The 15,048-nt window shown below is 43.2% G+C and overlaps 1 protein-coding gene across 4 annotated transcripts in view; it reads right to left on the reverse strand.

Annotated features, from left to right (window-relative positions):
• Positions 1-14,908, reverse strand: part of zfhx4 (zinc finger homeobox 4) — a 92,492-nt gene extending 77,584 nt beyond the window's left edge. For 3 of the 4 annotated variants that reach the window (XM_060899760.1, XM_060899758.1, XM_060899761.1), the window contains exon 1: positions 14,418-14,908. The gene's annotated coding sequence lies outside the window, so the exon portion shown is untranslated. Of the gene's footprint in view, positions 1-240; positions 604-3,215; positions 3,278-14,417 lie in introns of those variants that run through there. The other variant, XM_060899759.1, reaches the window with a different exon arrangement.
• Between the last annotated feature and the right edge of the window lie 140 nt (positions 14,909-15,048).

Below are 15,048 nucleotides of genomic sequence, written 5' to 3' on the forward strand. Positions count from 1 at the left end.
CCCTTTGAAAGATCCAGCGGGTATTTAACAAGCCCTGATTACGCACCCATCCGAATTCTAGCCCATGCACTGACCTAACATCAAATCCAAACTAATAAATAATAAATATTTTACACACACACACACATCCTTAGGGGACCAATCCAATAATTTTATTTTTCTCCATTTTCTTTACTTGGCATCTTACAATAAATATATATATAAAAAATCCTGGCACATAAGAAACACCATTTGAAATACCATTGTGATGTTATCAATCTTGGAAGGCTGCCCATCTTTCAACCGTCACTGCTTCAATCAGGCTCTCTCCAGGCTTTCACAAATCATATGTGCGCCTCACTGATGAAAATCTTTCAATCATTTCTCTCTCTCGCTCTCTTTCTCTCTCTCTCTCTCTCTCAGGCTAGAATCACATATGATTTGTTCTTCAGGCTGGGAATGCAGATGTGGAGCCTGAATATCGACCCGGTGTCGTGGACATGTCAGGAAAAGAGTCTCCATCATGTCACACTGATCCACTGCCTCTCCACCAACAGGCTCATGAGCTACAACACGAAGGCGAATCGTACAGCAGCTCGACTGCAATGTGATGCTTGGCTGGTGCTGAATTCAAAAAGTAAATAATCAGCTCGAGCAATCACTTCAAATAATAACTGAAAAAGAGAGAATGCCTGGTAATAATATTTGAAAATAATAAGTTTTGGTGCGATATTTGAATAAATAAGCTCAAGTCTAATGTGTGTTTGACTGTGAAGCAATTTCAGGATTAATTTAAACCAAATCAAAATCACGCAACAGAAATTAGACAAAAATATACGCACTGTATATGAACCTAGCTTAATGAATTTTTTTTTTTTTTTAAATTATGAGATACAACCTGCGGAGAAAAAAAAAAAACCTAACAACTCTCTTCGTCTAATCCTAGTGCAAAATTAGCAACCCAAAAATGAGCTTCCTCCCACCCAAAAAAACAGACGGGAGTAGGTGGGCCAGCATTTATGCAATCCTGCAGGAATGTGTGTCTAACAGCACGTTTGGCGGCGAGGCCGGGCCCAGATTACAGCGTTCTCCTGTGATCATTTGTGCATCTCCCCTGTAAGATCACAAGGCACCATCACAGAGCCAGCAGCTGTGTCTTCAGAGCCTGTGGGTGCAGGGCAACTGTGTGTGTGTGTGTGTGTGTGTGTGTGTGTGTGTGTGTGTGTGTGTGTGTGTGTGTGTGTGTGTGTGAGAGGGAGAGACAGAGAGAGAGAGAGAGACATACACGGTACAGTCCTGCCACATTCAGACTTGGGTGCGTGTCATTTAAAGGACGACCTTGACATCACGGAGACAGTCTTACTGTCAGGACGTGATTTGTATCTGTTGTCGTACAAATCTTTAGGTTTATCAAATGTTATGTGTAATTATTAATTGATGGAACCACAAGAACAGCTTTCGCATGTTTTTATTCGCAGGTGTCACTTGACATATATTGATTTTAATTATTTTATATTCATGAATATTATATATAATTTTATTCTATCCACATTCACTGGATATCAGCAATCGCGCACTCTGATTGGCTACTCTACTACTAAGCTATCAGCTCATATACCGTGAGCAGAGAAAAACAAAATGGCGGCGCGTGATGCTGAACCAACCGGAGACGAAACAAAAACTATTTGAAAACAAAATCCCAAAAAATACAAAAAAAAAAAGCAACAAAATATGGAATAAAAGTATTTGATGGTAAGAACGTATCTTTTTTTATTTTCAAGAATTATTATTATTATTGCATTTTTTACAAAAATTGCTCCTGTTATTTCACCGGTTTGTTTACATTCTAAGTGGAAACGATCTTGTCGGACGTTTTGTATAAAGCTTTTATTTATCGGATTTGTAAAAAATTAAAATAAAAATGCTCTGTTTCTCAAAATCCAGTGAATGTGGATAGAATAAAACAGTTATTCCACTCAATCTCGTCGTACACGGCTTACAGACGACTTGGAGCTACGCGCCTCGTCGGCTATCAGCTCGGGTACGACTCGATTTTGTGGAATAGCTGTTAATTCTTTATTTTATATTCGTCGTTATTATATATTATTACGCGTTATTTTATTTTCTCCCTCCGTGATGACGAAAAACATGACAACTCGAGAAGCCGCTGCTGTTAGGCAGTCGATCTCTGAACCTCACTGCGTGTGTTCAATCCACAATTACAGTTTTTTCACCATAACTCAACACAAACGCCAAACAAAGACACAAAGGCACAATCTACGACTATCAAATAACTCCCTTCTTTCATAACAGACACTTTTTAAAATCAAATTTTAAGCGGGTTCACAGATATTTTTCTTTAAAAAACAAACAAGCAAAAAGAAACGGGACTTCGACATGACGTGACTTAAGTGTGAAACAGTTTTTCCTCTACTTTAAAAAAAAAAAAAAACTTTCTCACTCTTACTAAACCTACAAAGAGAAGGCTAGGGGGAAAAAAGTGCTCCTGAATACAAAGCCCTTCCCCTCGGAACAGAAAGGACTCTGAAAACAATGAGGACAGGTCTGCCTGCCTGCATGGAGAAACAGTTCCTGGTTTTCCCATTGGAACAAAGCAACGGCAAACAGTGTTTCTACCTCAGGTTTTTAATTAAGACTGTCCCGGCCCCCTTCTCGCCACGGTCCGTGGAGACGTGGCCCTGTGAAGTGATTAAAAAGAATGTGATCTGATCAAGAGAGAGGAATAATGGGGCAGGAATGCTCGCTTCGTCGCAGTGCTAAGTTCTTGGGAAAAGAGGGCCGAGGGACTCTTTTGGCTATTGTTTTTCTTCGCTGCCTCCCCCTCAGTCACCCTTTTCTTTTTTTTTTTGGGAGCTCACCAAGAAGGACAGCAGGCATTTTTCTTTTCTTTTCTTTTCTTTTTTACTTCTAAGCTGAGGATTTCACTTGCTCTTTTTCTCCACTCTGAGACATTACTTTTGAGTCGTTCTGTCTTTAAGTAAAGAAGAAACACAGGTTAAAAAGTTAGAGCATTTAACATGTGGAGGAAAGGGAAAAAAAGAAGACAAAAATCTTTGAACTATATCAGGTTTAGTAAAGGTCACCCCCCCGAGTCGTCTTTGGCTTTTTCCTTTCACAAAATCCTTTATCAAAATGTCATAGCGAGTTAGGCAAAGACAATACGGAGTCACGGCGTGAGCGGAGCTGTGAATAGGCCGTCGTAAGAGTAATTATACCTGTTTATTTGTTGCCAAGTTGATGAGAAATCCATCAAAGTGGTTTTATCTGAACATCAACAGCCTCTATGGATTCTTATGACACACCGGGGTGGTGTTGATAGGGTTGATGATGCTGATGAGGGTGAGGGTGAGGGGGTGGGGTTAATTCTTTCTTGTTTAAAGAATTCAAGTGTAAAATGAGTGAAAATGGGAAAAGTAAAAAAAAACAGACATATTTGTGGGTTTTTTTTTTCCTGGAGCCTTTTCTCTAAGTCTGTTTGTGCCTTGAGGTGTAACAGTAGAAGCAGCCGGACTCCCTGGTGTCACAGATATGTTTAAGGCCCTCAATTTCAATAGACACCGTATCATTACCGCCGGGTGTGGTGCGATTCTGTGGTGGCATACGTGTAGCACGGGAATCTTTCCGTACAAATTACCTGTCCACAAAATGGCCTTTAGGAAATAAATTCCAACAACACGGATACAAACAAATCTGCAATCCTGCCTTGCGTAAAATGAAAACGCTGTACCTGCGTAAACACGGGAAAGCGCCTTAAATCCTTCGCCATGTACGTATATAACATATGTTACTTGTTAATTCTGCTTAAGAAGACACTCAGAAGAGAGAAAGGAAAGGCTTGGAGTTGTGCTCCATTTGACGACCCCCTCACCCATTTGAAAACTTTTACCATGAGGGCCTGGTATCAAAGGGAAACATAATCTACATAGCTAATGTCTCTCTCCCCAAATTCAAAGCTGCAATTTTTCTTTGCCCAGCAATCTGGAAACACTCTGGAGTTAATTACGACAGATTCGAAATGAACCGCACAAACAAAGGCCAGTCTATGTCCAGACAATTATACTGCATTAACCGGCTTAGAGCTTCCTGCTGATGTTGCCCGGGTTCTTCTGCCTCGCCTGCACGGCCGCCATTAACGAGGGCCGGCGCACAAGAATGTGTGACGACCTCTCGTGACACGGCGCAAACTTTCAGCCCGAGTCGCCACAAAGGGGAGAAGGTAATTAAGTTTGAAAGAAAAGAGCCCTCGCAACAAACAATGGCGCTGTGTCTCTGGACGAGCGAGGGAGGGAGGTGGACAGGGAGGGGTGAAAAAAAGAGAGAAAGAGAGAGAAAAAGAAAAAGAAGAAAAATCATTAACATTCACAGGAACTGTGAGGAGAGAGAGAGAGAGAGAGAGAGAGAGAGAGAGAGCAGGGGCGAAAAGGGGAACACTCGCCGGCACTTTTTCTGAGCAGGTTCTCAACTGGCCGTCCTCTTTAAGCCTTTCATTTCACCCCACATCTGGTTTTGCGTCTTTTCTTTCTGGTGCCCATGTGATGGCAAATCATCAGTTATGACCCACCTCCACATCCTCCTCCTCCCTCCCTCCCTCTCCCTCTCTCTCTCTCTCTCTCTCAGGGCACCTAATGTGCAGATTTGTAAAGTGAACTCCAACACTTTGCATTTTTTTTACTTCAATTACGCTTAGGGAGCGGGTGGAGAGCTGGAATATATATATATATAAAAAGTGTGTGCATCTGCTCGCCCTCCCACCTGAGACACATCAGCACTCTGTACTGTACATTCTGCAAAGAAAAAAATGGTTCAAATGCAAATCAGTGCATTATCCTACTTTTTTAACAGCCTCCTACCGCCTGTGAGGATCTGAGCTTAATTAGATGAGAGGATATGTTATTTGGAGAGTAAAGCACTTTAATGACACGTACACACGTGAGCACACACACACACACACACACACACACACACACACAGAGTGTCACGGAGGCTCATGTGAGAATGAATACACACGCTTATTCTCAAAGGAGGCACTGAGGAAAATTAGCACTGGTTACTCTCTTATTCATCAGCTTGATGTTGAAATGGACTCGTGATGTCTTCACATATGTTTACTTTCTGCTTTGACAGGAGGAAGAAACACCTCATCTTTTTCTTTCTTTCTTTCTTTAGTGTGTGTGTGTTTTCCATGCTCAACAAGAAAGAATCTAATTGCAGCTTTGCCAGTCTCATGCTCCCTAATCACCCTCTCTTTGTCTAGTCCATGCAAAGCAGGATTAGAATTAAAATGATGACTGACTAATCCCTTGATTTCCCTGTGCTAAATAAATATTAATCTACTGGTCAATCGTGCCTTTGTAAAGCATGACATACAGTATATAGAATATGAAAGCGCTTATACCGGTTATGGAAATCATCTGCTTTACATGCACTGTGTGCCTTCGTCTTTTTAAGCGGAATTAATATTCAGTAACAATGCAGGATTATTTTGGAAGACGTGAATTAATCGGGTTTCAGATTAACTGAAACCTGCAATGAAGAGAAGCGTTTGTGGACTTCGCCAACTATGTACACTACAGACGTGCTGCTGTTGGACAGACCATGCAGATAACTGAGCAAACATGGGCCATATGCCTGCCAGGGACACACACACACACACACACACACTTAAGCCTCACTCTCACACTCTCACTCTTTGTCCATTCAGCATCACATAATTCACAATCTCTTCTCAAATAAGCACGCTGATACATTGTTTTCTGATTTAAAAAAACAGAATCTGTTCAATCGCTTATCCAGCTTTAACCAGCTCCTCGCTCCTGCATGCTAGCGTTCAGCCCTCGACTCGAGCGCTGTCTCTGCTCTTCGAACGTCTCTTTTAAAGATGAGCACACAGCGCTGCGTTTTTTTTGTTTGTTTTTGTTTTGTTTTTTTTAATTGCAGCTGCTTGTCTGATTCTGACCTTTCTGCACTGTCATTTTTCAACGAGGAACAATAAAGGTTTAAAGTTCAAGGCCCTTCGGTAGAGGCGGTGCTCTCTGACTCCCAGTCCTGTAATTATCTGGTATTATAAACATAATCACAGGCCAGGTATCCCTGCATGCATTCCAGACCTGTTAGCTAGACGCAAATCTGACTATTCTGCACCAAAATACTTTTTAAAAAAAACAACAACACGTAAATAAAGTCGCTCCGTATCAACACGATGGACGTGAGCCGACCTGGTGATATCTCTTGTTTGTGGAGCCAGAGAATTACTAATTAACTTAAAGTCTGGGCTTATATTTAATTAGAGAGCGCTCCAAATGAACTTTAGACCAAAGGCATTTGCTTTTTAAACAAACGTCGTACTGACAGCTGTTGCGAGTTTACCCTTTGCAAAAAAAAAAAAAAAAATGTTTTCAGTGCCATTTTGGGGTCGGTGCTTCGTTTGCCGAGAGCTCGAGTGTTCCGTTTGAAAATTGTACATTTTAATTGGATTCCACTCCAAACAAACAACTGTCATATGTAATTAGCATGGGCTTAGATTAGGACCGCAATATTCCATTATCAAATCAGCCCGAATGTCACGCAGCGTACCAACCCAACTGGCTCAGGACCAGTTGACTTCAACAAATCAGTCATGGTGTCCCATTTGCTTCCTAAAAGAGCCAGAAATAAACAACTCACTATAAAATATAATTGCTTTTTTTTTCTTCCGCTAAGGTTTAATTTGTTAATTTAATGGTTTGCTTTAGGAAGGAGGGGGAAAAAAAGATTTGTCTGTGAGATGAAAAGGGCAAGGAGGATGAAAACTATTTGAGTCGCGGTAATGAAGAGCAACATTAAAAGAGCCGCTGATTTTTCGCCATCGGTGCCATTTGAAGGTCCGGTCTGGCCTGAAACATTATCAGAGCATGGAAGGCCGCTGTGTTTTATGTGTCTCGGCTTTGTGAAAAGGCCTGAATAAGACGTTAGGGGGATTTTAAGGTCAATGAGAAGTTGGAAGGGAAAACAAAGCCTGCGTCAGCATAACCGCCGGTTAATTAAAGCAAAGAAAACACGTTATTTCTAAAGTCCGGGAAGTTAATACACAGGATTTTTGTTTTGTGAAATGCCATGCGGTAATAAGCAAGACATGTGACGTGAAAATCAAACGTCCGTACCGTATATACGCATGCATACAGTACAGTATAATAGCACATCTTTCTTCATTATGCATGCACACAGGCAGGGCTTGGTGTGGAAAATATACTTTACTCCACTCCTCCGACCTCTTCCTCTAAATTTAACAGCCCTCTGCGCCGTGTTTTTTACGTATGGCTTGATCTTCACAGGGGCCTCTGATTTGATTTTATTAAGAACCACCCCGAGTGACCTCAATTCCCCCTAATGGCTTTTTCATACGTTTCCGAGCATCTTTTCCTGTTACGGAGAACTTTCAGTACTCTCAGTGATTATCCACATCTTTACCACTGTCGCTGCGTGGATTATATCATCAGGGCGGTGAAACTTTTCCGAAAAGCCAAAACTAGAATCGGGAATGATGCTTCGTCATCCGGAACAATCCTCTCCGGCTCCGTTTTTGTTTTTAGCCTGTACTCTTTCACCAACCGTTCGTTTTTCACCGCGTCATTAGACCTGCTGACAAGGTGACACCTCCAACACCTTCACTAAAAAGTGTCCGGCTTTAAAGCAAATAATTAGAGATGATTCCGGTGCAGATGCCAGACTGCTGCAGTGAGACAGGATATGAGAAGTCTAACATTAAATAAATACTTCTGTGGAGACAGCAGCTGCTTCTCCTGACCTCAGGCCTAAAAGACAAACACCAGGCAGGGATCGTGTCTGGAAAGCTGCTTGTTTCTCCATAAACACACACACACATGTGGCATGGCCGTGCTAATATCCCCAGCTCATTGTCCTGAGCTAACTAAGCATCATGAATATTAATGAGGGCAGACTCTCACTTATTTGTTTACATAAGGCACGACTGGTCATCCATATTCAATTACGCTCTCGTTGCTCTTCTCAGAGGGAATAATCAGTGCACTATGCAGATGGGATCGGAGAAGAAGGTGCATGAACACACGTTTGGATATTTCACGTCTCTGGGAAATGCCATCTGCCCCGCAGGTCACTGATCCGAACTGCACCCCTTCAGACACGGGCAAAGGGCTTTGAACTTATTTAGAGTATCACGATATCCATAAAACAAACAGTGACAGGAATCTGGCGACGGCAGCGGACAAGAGTGGACTGTCAGGCTCTTGGTTTCAAATGTGGTTCGAGGATTTGCACAGGAAACCGTCCCAGAAGTTCACCTACATCTCTATCTATAGGTAATAAACCGAGGAAATGCAAATATTGGTTTTTATGCTGAGATCCCACAATGTAGGCTGGGAATTAAGGCTCGAGTTTTAGGAAAATGACAATGATTTCCTCACCTCTGGTCCTTTCCACATGATCCAAATACAACACACACACACACACACACACGTGTGCCAAGTCTCCCCTGAGCTGCTAGCATCCTCTGCTTTCAGGAGGCTTTGCTAATGAAAAAAAAAAAAAAAAAACCCGCCATCCAGGCCATGCTTGGGTTGTCAACCCTGATTGGTCGAAGCAGGCCCGGCGCGCTCTCTGCCATGGCAGCACGGAGGGCGGTGCTCTCCGATTAAACGAGTGCAGCATCTCTCTCTCTTTCCTGAACCTCGCAGGATTTCATACACAGCTCTGGGCCAAATGATTAACATACATGGTCCATCATGTTGATCTCTGCGCATAATTCCCTTTTCAACCAGAATAAAGGCATGAATCTTGCATGCGCTATTTCCCCCCCCAACCCTTTTCCTTTCCCTCTTTTTTTTTAATATCCTGTATGACAGGCTTCATGCCAAGCAGGAGAAAGCATGAGAAGAAGAAGAAGAAGAAGCAGAAGAAAAAAAAAACCCCAGCTCCTAGACGAGACGTGGGGGCCGACAGAAAAAGTAATGCGATCCCTACTGGCCGAAGACCAAGAGCAACAAAAACATTTAGATAACCGTGTTCAATAATGAAAGTTTTCAGTGAGGACAGAAATTACATTTCCTCACGATAACAAGGCCTTCCCATAACAAGGCTCGCAAAAACGTCCAAAACGCCCGTGTCCTCATCACTCATGCTCGCTCGCACGTCGGGGGCCATCGGTAATTCTATTAGCTCCCTCTTTTACTGAGGCAGAGGCGTTTTAAGAGCATCCCTGCTACAGGGGACAAAGAGAGGGAGGACTCTCCTGCATATACAGCATTTGATTGGCAACAAGTCAACATCTGGTAAAGCGTGTCAGAGCGCCGGCTCGTCCAGTCAAGACATTAAAGCATGACCTGTCTCACTGAGAAGGGCCTCTTCAAAAATGCAGACGGAGTCCATCCTGTGTGGCGCGTTCCCCTTTCACAGGGCTGGGGTTAAACCGGGGGACGTCGCTACCCTTCACCATGGAGTCAAAGCCAACTTCCGTCTCTCTGCTGGAAATATTAATGCTGGGGCAAGAAGAAATCACTTTGTCCTCGCAGCGAATGGTGTTTTCTATCGTCACACTGAGCTGATCTGAGATTCACGTTTAAGATTCACGTCAGCGTGATGTCATCATCATCAAATCAGATACACGCACTGATAGTGAAAATACTCAAAATGGACTTTTATTTAAATGTCGCATATTTCTTTTTTAGAAAATAGCAATATAATCACACATACATTCTCGTGTTTTATCAATAAAACACCTCAGTGTGATTTAATACCTGCAATATTGAGTGCCTGGCCTTCCTATTGTGTCTAAACGCTGCTGCATAAAGCAGGCAGAGCCTTTATTTACTAGCGGAGAGTGGGGGCTATTACCATACATATTACTTCACGTAATGACAAAATCTGCAGGCATCTTGGGAGGCTCCTGGAATATGAAGCCGCGTGCTTGTTGTCTCGAGTCCTCGACAAACGCATCTTTAGGGAGAGCTGGCCCAGAAATAAAGAGAGAGGCAGGCAGCGTTTTCGCTCGCCTTTCATCTCAGTCACTCAGTCATCCATTCAGTGGGCCATTCAAAGCCACTGTGCATTATGCAAAAAAATGCTAATCCTTTTCCGATGCTTTCACACTTGTACAAACCCCCATTCCCCCCAGTGAAAAGCAATTATATCAGTTTACATTTCTGTCAAAAAACAGGATTAATGCAGGAGTACTAGCAATGCGGAGGGTATCCCCCGTACTAGCTAACGGAAACTAGAGATTATTCGAGACACCGTTCTCTTCCCCCCACCTTCGAAAAAAAAAAAACAGCGGAGAGGCTCTAAGAATGTTATTTAATTAGCCGAAGGGAAAAGAAAAGAGTTTTAGTTGCTGTGGAAACTCTTCCCTGACCCGACCTTCTCTTTGCCAAGGCCTGAGCAGAATGAGATCCAGTCTGGTCTTTTAATCAGAAACAAATTATGGAAGAATGTTGCCAGGTTGGATGATCCCATCTGCAGTCTCGTTGTCTCTGCACTCGTACATCAGGCGCCATAACAAACGAGACGAGGAAAGGAAAGAAGGAAGACCACCCCTTTTCCACCCCCGAGCAGAGATTTGCATATGCAAATTCCCGCACAAGAGAAGCGTGTGTAAACAAGTGTCATTGTGAGGCGGATTACTCTGTGATGTGTATTTTTTTTCTTCTTAAAGGCGGGGTGGCTGTATACAGGGCCATTAGTCAGCACAATTAACCCTGTCTCCGTAGAGACTAATGAAATTTTGCTATGGTATGACTTAAATTAGATAGCTGGTTATGCGTTTCCACAATCCAACTCCGAATCCATTATTTGCCTCAGGAACAATGAGGCGTTTGTGCTCGGCTGATCTGTGCCAGCTGAACAAACCCTCTGAGCTGACAATTTGCATATGTTAATATAATTAAGTGCTAATTACACGAAACTCGCATGCATTCACTCACACTTTCCGCAGGCGCTGCGGAGCTCGAACCTAATCCGAGCGTTTAACCCTTCAGACGGCCACTGAGCGAGGAAGAGGAAGGGATAGAGGGGGGCCTCGGCCTCGTCCGTAATGGCCTCGGGGCTGACACCAAACGGCCCCCGCTTAATACATTAAGCCAGCTCCTGACTTCTCAGCTTTCTCCAGAGCGGAGTGTGCTCTGCAGCCTCCTAACCGGACCAAATTCAATTGGGCCTGCAACAAAAGCCCCACAGTTCCTCCGCCAACAATGTGATAATTTTCTCAGCGCTGTCCGTGGAATCATCAGGACCGCAGACACACAAACCGAGAGACAACGGTGGTCTCTATTAAACATGCAGCGCAAGGCAAATCCACATCAAGCACAAACAAATCACTCACTACTTTCTTGACGAGCCAGCGCTCGGCGACGAGTGCCATGCTTTTTTCCCCTTAAAATTAAAAATAAGTCATGTTTGATGTTCGATTTGACAGGTATAACTTAAACATGTCTCACACGCACTGACAAACATTTCCTTAGCAAAACAGACAAGGAAAAGATCCTCGTAACATCACACCCAGATGTGAGACGGTATGCGGATTTTGAGATGGTAAAGGAAATCAAACAGCCGTGGTCAGATTAAAAGGGCCTTTGTCCTCATCTGTCTGGATTTCTTTTAGCAGGCTAAATTAAGCGAGTCTCTTCAAAAGGTGTAAGATGAGCCAAATGGGAGGAAAAAAAATTGTTCTATCGCATCTGAAATTCATGCAGCTGTGCAGAATGTAGTCCAGATGGTGCAGGAGGAATGGAGAAAAAACAAACACCTGATGACGGACAGCGAAAGCTTAGAGGATCACGATAACGCTAGGGTTAAAGAAAACAGAAATAAACCTTTCAACTGCTCCACTGTACAGGACAGAGCGTAATGAATTTCCACAGACACAAATGTAATAACACATTGGGGTTTTTTTTGTCTGTGTGTGTGTGTTTTCGGAGCCTGAGGTTTCGAGTCATTGCTAAATGCTTAATATCATGCTAAAGCAAAACCTGTATTTTTTGCTGACAGCGTCTTAAAAGGCCTTTTAAGGAAAATATATACTACACACATTTCCCTAAGGAGGAAAAAAATATCAGTAGGGAATGGACATCTTTTGTTTATTCATGGAGCTTTCCGAAATATGTGCATACATTACGTCTGTGTGTGTGTGTAGAGCTCCTGTTTAATTATTAGAGCAACGTTTTAGCGTTCGACCACATCTACGGTCACTGCTGAGCCTCTAAGCTAAACCGAGTGTGTTAACGCCACAAAGGCAGAGGCTGTCGAGCCCTGTGCACTGCCATGGGATTTTCAGTGTTGAACAGGCTGGTAGCAACCGTCGCTGCTGAGGGGGATTTTAAATCATCCGGCCTCTTCCATTAGACTCGAGACTTATTGAGGTGGAAACCGTAAAATATGAGGAAGGGAAATTTAATCTTTGAAATATTGATTTGCACATTAATATGGTATAGGCAGAGGGCAATCTGGCTTCATGGAAATGACACATTTTTCAACCCTGAGCCAATCGTTCCTCGGAAGCACGTCTGAATATCAGGAGTCATTACAGGCCAGGCTTGGATAGCTCTATGGGTTTCATCTGAAATGCTCTACGAGGTCCTTGTCTAACAAATATGCAGATTTTCAAGCGACAAAACAGCACTCAGGGCAAATCCGCAGGATACATTAGTGCCACACAAAGCCTAAATTCATGTCCAGCGAGCAATGAGAATAATGCCGAGCATTTTTAGCAAATATTCTCTGAATAACATTTTGCATATGCGTTATGAAGGTTTATGGAAATACAATACGATGTGACTGAATTTACATAATTAGCTCTTTGGAAACTGAATCCTGAGCCAATAACACAAAGCAAACGAGTACTGCAAGAACAAAAATCTTAAAAGAACACTGTAACTTGAGAGTTAAAGAAAAACAAGGAAGAAGAAGAAGAAAAAGAAACCCTGCAGAATTAGAGCTTTATTTAATCAGTGCTAAATAGCAAAGATGGGGAAAAATATATATAGCAATAATAATAATAATAATAATAATAATAATAATACAAACAAGAACATTTGTAAATATATCCAAAGCAAACCAGAATCACAACCAAATCTAAGGCTATGAAAGACAAAACATGCAGCGTTTACATGCAGAATAAAAAAAGCTGAACGCAGGTCAAGATTTGGTTTTTTTTTTTTTTAAATAGAGATGAATAATGTTAATCTTAAAGATTAGGCTACATCCATAAAGCAGTCCATAAAGCAGGAGCATTTTTGATCAAGTATAGAGAGCGCAAAACACAATCACACAACCACACACACACACACACACACACACACACACACACTGTCTCTCTCTCTCACACACACACACACACACACTCTCACACACACAGCCCGACTCCCGGCTCTCTGCCGGTTTTTATCCTGCGCTCTCTTGATCGATTCCGGCGTGTCACCGTCGCCCCGTTTCTTTCCAATCGGAGCTGAGAACCTCAAACTGGCCCGCAAGCAACCGCACACACACACACACACACACACCATCCGTGGCTCTCTAAGCCCGGTCTCGTAAAGCACAGCCACTAAAACTTAAAACTGAGGACAAGCGCGCAATAACCAGAACGCGGAACCCGGGGATGGAGCCGAAAACAAAAAGAGAACAAATAACCTTCCCTAAAAACACGGAAGCGGTGCTGATCAGCACTCGCGCGCGCGCGCAAGAGAGAGAGAGAGAGAGAGACAGACAGACAGACAGAGAGAGAGAGAGAGAGACGTCGCGCTCCAATTTGGATCTATAATTTCTCCGAATTGCCCTTTTTCTCTCTGTTTTCTCATTATTATTGCTATTATTATTATTATTATTAGTGTGTTTGTCTCTGTCTTTTCTACAGGACACTGAAACTGCAGGTATAAAAACAATGAGCTGGAACTACATTTTGAGGACGCAGAAACACACCGGGGACAGTTTGGAGTGTAAAGCGGTCCGGAGTTGTGCTGCGGCGGTGCTTTTGGCTTCCTGCTCTAAGGGTCTCTGCTTCTCCCGCATGCTGCAGCTGTGCGTTCACTGAAGAAGCGACAGTGAGATTCGATCGCAGCTGCATGTCGCGAGAACGCCGAAGCTGGTGCCGTTTATCCGACACGCCGGCTGGAGGTCAGAAGGCGGACTGGGATGAGATCACTGCGAGTCGGGGTTTAGAGAAAGCGCGTATTTAAGGCTTTAAAACAGAAAAACAAACAAACAAAAGTTCCGTAGTGTCAGTCGAGGCTTCAGGATGCCTGGATCCGTGACAGCTCTTAAACAAGGCTGAACCTGGGGGCTTGGGTTTAGCCTACAAGCGCAATGCCGAACCAATACACAACGCTAAAGAGCACAAAACAAAACAACAAGAAGAGGATCAATGCCCCGACTCATCTGCAACTACTCCATGAAAGTTGGGAGGAAAAAAAACTTACTCGTCCCCCCCGTAGCTTCCTCCACTCCTTCTCGAGAAATGTTCTGCTTTTTCAAAGAAAATCACATCCAAGGAGAGCGAAAGTTGGTAAGAAAAAAAGGAAAAAAAGCTCAATAATCCTCTATTTTGGGGGAAAAAATGATATACCCAGCCGTAAATAAGGACCGGCTGAGAAAAAAGAGACAGAGAGAGCGAGACAGATAGATAGATAGATAGATAGATAGATAGATAGATAGATAGATAGATAGATAGATAGATAGATAGATAGAGCGAGTCGATCCTCTGGGTCCGCTCGGTAAAAGCCGCGCCGTCGGCCGCCTCGCGCTTTCGGTTGTGTGGCGACAGAGAGGGGGGTCTCAGGGAAAAAAGGAGGGTCGGAAATGAAAATCCGATATGTCTTTATTCGGCTAATTATTACGGCTTAAGCCCTGTTTTTTTTTAAAGGAAAAAAATGGCTGATTAAGTTGAGTGCGCATGTCTGTGTGTGTCTATTCCCGATATGCACTCTGGTAATGAGAGAGAGAAAGAGAGAGAGGGAGAGGGAGGGAGAGAGAGAGAGAGTGAGGGAGAGAGAGGGAGGCGTAATTAGTGAGGTGATCAACAGTCTCCGCATTGCAAACGACGCGCTGGTG

The sequence above is a fragment of the Neoarius graeffei genome, chromosome 19 (assembly GCF_027579695.1).
Source record: "Neoarius graeffei isolate fNeoGra1 chromosome 19, fNeoGra1.pri, whole genome shotgun sequence".
Lineage (NCBI taxonomy): Eukaryota > Metazoa > Chordata > Actinopteri > Siluriformes > Ariidae > Neoarius > Neoarius graeffei.